This window comes from Notolabrus celidotus, unplaced genomic scaffold (genome assembly GCF_009762535.1).
Source record: "Notolabrus celidotus isolate fNotCel1 unplaced genomic scaffold, fNotCel1.pri scaffold_287_arrow_ctg1, whole genome shotgun sequence".
Classification (NCBI taxonomy): Eukaryota; Metazoa; Chordata; class Actinopteri; order Labriformes; family Labridae; genus Notolabrus; species Notolabrus celidotus.
This window is the reverse complement of record NW_023260126.1, coordinates 47,122-52,309: the sequence shown is the minus strand read 5'-3', so window position 1 is coordinate 52,309 and position 5,188 is coordinate 47,122. Positions and strand designations below refer to the sequence as shown.

Below are 5,188 nucleotides of genomic sequence, written 5' to 3'. Positions count from 1 at the left end.
ACATTGTCGTGCAATATGGAAAAGAAATCATTTCTAGGTTTGGAATTACTTTGGGAAAATTTGAAGGAAACTCAAATTTTGATAGGCTGGAAATTCTGTTTTTATACGTTTTAGTTTGTTTAAAAAAGAAGAAACTTTGAGCTAAAATATTGCACCAAAATGCCTGATGTATCAAATGTGTTTTTTATTAGTCAGAAGGTCCAATAAACACTCCATGTTCAAAGAATTAGAATTTTATGACAATTATTTGATGGTTCAGGCTTAACAAAGTTAAACAACCACTAACTTCTTGTGAAGTCATAAAAAGCTGCTACCTGTTGTGTTATGATCCGTATTTAAGATATCTGATGTTTATACTGCTTGATTTTCTGCCTAATCCAATTTTCCACAGCTCATACTAACAAAAACAAGCGTTAATGACACACGAATCAGAATATTGTGCTCAGTGGGGAGGTTAAGTTTGGCAGTGAGACCTTTGGCTGGATTCTGCAAGAAATTAAAAAACAAGATTTTATGTGGGAGTGGGAGTCAGAGGTGATTTAGAGCAGATTTTATTGTGTAAAACGATATTAAAGGTTATGAAGTGAGCATGCTTGTTTCTGGTCTTAAAGTCAGGCTCTAGGGGAACTAAAAAGCACATGAAAATATTCAGATACAAAGCTTAAAATATTCACCACAGACATGCAGAGGCTCAACTCCATTCAGGCTTCCCTGCAGAGACCAGTAGCCCAGATTGTGGATTAATCTCCAGAGGTGGCTGATGTTTCATGCACAAACACGCACAGATGTGGGCCACTCGCATCGAACCACTGTGAGTATTTCAGCTCCATCTGGCTCATAAGCTCAGTGGTAACCTGCCAGAAAGATAAAGAGAAGAGAAACACTGACAGAGGCCCTCAGTATCACCTCTCTGTGTCAACTCTCTCCTTTAACTTCCATTACAGCAGAGTGAACAGAGGGAGATTTAAATAAAACACCGTCTTTGGAGGAGAAGAAAGCAGTTTGAACTAGATGTATGTATTTATTGCATGCAGCTTCAAAGCTTCAGAGATGAATACCAGGGTATGATGACCTTAATATCACCCCAGCCTTTACAATCCATCTGAAAACACACAGGTCTCTCTGTGCTCCAGTGCAATAAACACACAGAGGTGGCTCAACAGCACCTCTCTGTGGTACAACTTGGAACTGCAGAATGAGTTTCTCATAGGAAGGCAGCAGAGGAAATCTATGAATCCTAAAAGCCTTTAGAGGGTCATTCCTGAATTTAAAGTCAGCTTTTAATCCCTGTAAATCTGAGAGTCTTTGTTTCATGGAGTGAAGAAGTCTTCCTTCTTTAACCAGGATTTATTCATGAAATATCTGATGCTATCCACATTCAAACACAGGCTTCTCAATAACTGATTGCGGTCTCTTAGTTATAGTTAGACAGTGTTCTGGGTCAATGTAAAACTATGATAATTGAGTTATATCAGATCTTAAACGTAAAGATAACTCATTCATTTCAAATGAGCTTGAACTAACTTACATTACTCACAGATCAACTGAGCAAACTCACCTTTCTTCTTCCTGGTGTGTTTTGGAGGGAAACAGGAGACACAAATCCGGAGGCAGTCTTTTCCAATGTTGGGGGAGCGGCTTAGTTGGGTGTGTAAGTCAGTGTAGTGGTGCAGGTGTAGGTGGTTTTGACTGAACAGGGAATCAGTCTTGTTTTCAAAGTTTTTACAAAACCCTTCACTACTCACTGTGTTATGTCTACAGACATTAAAGTTGCAGTCAACATTTTTATACACCAACAGATCAAATAACCGTGTGTATTAGAGGTGTGTATAGTAGTAAGGAACAAAAGGGGAAATTCCAGGTGCAAGTTACTTAGGTTGAAGTGTCTGCTATTTTTGGCCCTTTACATCTCTCATTGTCATGTTTTGGTCTATTTTTTTGGTTCAATGTTAAAGGTGACATATCATGCAAAATGGACTTTTTAATGGTTCTCTACCTGAAATATGTGTCCATGGCATGTCTACAAACCCCCCGAGAATGAAAAAAATCCATTCTGCCCCTGTTTTGATTTCTACACCTTTCTGTAAATGTGTGTGAAACGAGCCGTTTCAGACTTCCGTGTTTTTGTTACGTAACAACAATATCCGGTCTGTCACGGAGTCAGAGCTCGGAGCTTGTTCAGCCCATAGACTGTATAAAATAATACTGAATCCCTCCTCCGTTTTTCATTACCTGCACACATGTGTGCTAACAAGGAGCTTAGGAGGGAGGCATGCTAGTTGTAGGCTGTCTTAATAAACACAAAGGTCGGTTTTACTCCCCACGTCTGCAGATTTGAACATCTAGTGGATGATTTTTATTTACCATGGATAAGTGCTAGCGCTAGTTAGCATAGCCACATAGCTACATGTTCATAGCTGTAGCTGTAGCTGTGTACCAAGACACACGTCGACATACTGACAAATAAAACAACAAGAAACACAGAATCTGTGACCAATCCTTCAGAAAGGTCCTGCTGCCTTTCTGGTAGAGGTCGGTTTTACACCCCAAGTCTGCAGATTTGAAGATCTAGTGGATGATTTTTATTTATCATGGATAAGTGCTAGCGCTAGTTAGCATAGCCACATAGCTACATGTTCGTAGCTGTGTACCAAGACACACGTCGACATACTGATAAATAAAACAAGAAACACTAAATCTGTGACCAATCGTTCAGAAAGGTCCTGCTACAGGCGCCTCTCCGTCAGGATCAGATTCTGGATCAGATTCAGAGGGTTGAAGTGACGTGATCTCTGAGCAGCCGTGTATATTCAGCCAACATGTAAACATTAGATCAACGTGCTGGACAGCCGATGCACATCCACTTCCTGAGGGGGCGTGGTCAAAGGGAAAACAGAGTGTTCTGAGGAGGACTGAAGAAGAGGGCTTTTCAGGCATGCCAAAATCTGATTTCAAAGTGGGTTTTTTGAGCATAAACTTTAAAGACATGTTTTGGGGACCTCTTAGACATATATATTTTGATGAAAAAAGCGTGATATGTCACCTTTAAAGCATATGCAACAGTTCCAAAAACAAATGTCTAATAAATAGTCTCAGACCTATGCAATGTAAGTTTATCTCTAGTCAAGGATGGTTTAACTGAGACACTTCTCGTCCAGGAAAACACATCTCAATAAGGAGGTTAAACTGTTTGCTTCAGCTCATGTATCCTGCAGCTATTCAAAACTAAAAAAACTATTGTTATAAACTATCATCTATTTCAATTTACTGTATATGTATATAGTGATGGAATATACCTGAATTTTTCCCCTGGGGATGAATGAAGTACCTACCTGCCTTCCTCCCTACCTATCTGTGTGTCTGTCATTGAAACTCTTAATGGTGCAGGGCAGCATGGTGGCAGTTTGGTCATTGTGTTGTTTCACATCAAGAATTGGTTCGATTCCCAGCCTGGAGGAGTATTTGGCTGTTTTTGAAACCACCTCCTACATACTACCTATAAATGTAGTATGCATTACGTACAGCAAACTGCGTTTGAAGGTAGCATGTAGTGTGACTGTTCTGTTGGATTTCTGATTTGGGGAAGTGGAAGTAAACAGCGGCCAAGCTGATAGCAAAACTGCTTCTTTAGCATCACTTATGATTTAAAAAGTTAAGAAGTGGTTCATATGGAAATTAAGAATTCCCCCCCTCATATAGCTATAAAAGAAAAAGCGTAACGTTAGAGCTTTGCATTGTGGGAAACAGTACATGAGGGAGACTGGTCCAATGGAGAAATGTTCCTGAATCAGTACGACATCCGGGTAGTTTTGGCATACTGCAGATTTTGCTCTTTTTCACCTACTATATGCTAAATACTGAATTTTGGTCAAATCAGTACGTACTGCTAGTATAGTCAGTCCCTCCAGGATTTCGCAGGATTTTTTTGTGATTGTTGCGGCCCAAAAAGCCTGAATTTGCGACAGCTTTTTGAAAAAATTGCGGTGAAAGTTGCAATTTTTTTTTTGCTTTTTTCCCCTAATAACATCTCAGGGGCAAGTAAATACACTAAATTATAGTTGTTTTTAGAAATCATTCTTGATGTGGCCACTGACTATATTTTGATTCTCTTGATTCACAAAAAAATGCCATGAAAGGACTATATTGCACATTTATGACGGTCCCTGAATGCACCTCGCTGCGACTGATGCACAGTCAGTTCACGGCACTCTGAAATGAATCTGCATCTTTGATGACAAGGAGTTGATCAAAACTTACTGAATGTGTCTGATGTTTCACCAAACTGGATTAAATCAAGCTGTAGATGCAGAGCTTTTTACGGTAACCACGGCAACAACGTCAAACATCAAATAGTAAACAGACGTCCCCCGGTTGTGTCTTTGTCACTAACGCACACCGGGGGGTAAAAATCATCAATGAAGAAGAGACAGATGCATGGAGGAGGGAGAGCTGGTTCATAAAGCACACCTGCTGCAGGTAGAGACCAAGCTAACACTGAGCCCCTCAATCTATAAATAACAACGTTGTCATGGTCACTTGTCCTGCCTGCTGTCCTCTCTTTTCACCCGTTCGTGTTTTGTTGCTGAAAAGTGCTTACGTTTATGTTCCAAGGAAGTCAAATTGATGACAAAACCGATGTCGTGCAGGGGCTGAGATTGAGGTAATTGGTCAAATTTGCAGGAAAGTTGCGGAGATTGTAAAAAATTGCAGGGCCGCGAAAAAATCGCGCTGATTGGTTGAATTTGCGTTGATAGTTGCGATCGCGAAATCGCAACTTCCTGGAGGGACTGTATAGTAGGCAGATTCAGAAACATAGTTTCTGTGCATGCCTGGATTTACACCGGGTACATCAGCTCCTCCTGCAGTCCGACGCACTTAAAGGTGCTTGAAGAAAACGGTAACAGTGGCTTAGAGAGAAGTTGAAGATACACATTTAAAAATGAGATGACTATGGTGCGGATTTGGCCTCATGGTTAAATTGTGCGCCATTGCAGAGGTTGGCCTGCTCTTGATTTCAGCCTGCAGCCCCTTTTCCCACATGTCATTTCACCATTCTCTCTCAGTTTCCAGCTCTATCTACTGCCCTCTTCTCTCTAATAAAGGTGCAAAATACCCAAATATATATATATATATATATATATATATATATATATATATTGAATTAATGAGACGAGTGAAAAAGTCTGAA

The 5,188-nt window shown here is 40.2% G+C and overlaps 1 long non-coding RNA gene across 1 annotated transcript; it reads right to left on the bottom strand.

Annotated features, from left to right (window-relative positions):
• Positions 1-226: 226 nt before the first annotated feature.
• On the bottom strand, positions 227-1,650 carry LOC117809446. The gene is made up of 3 exons (XR_004630462.1): positions 1,559-1,650; positions 675-854; positions 227-486 (listed from the first exon to the last, which is right to left on the bottom strand). It is a non-coding gene; the product is annotated as an uncharacterized LOC117809446 (long non-coding RNA).
• Positions 1,651-5,188: the final 3,538 nt, after the last annotated feature.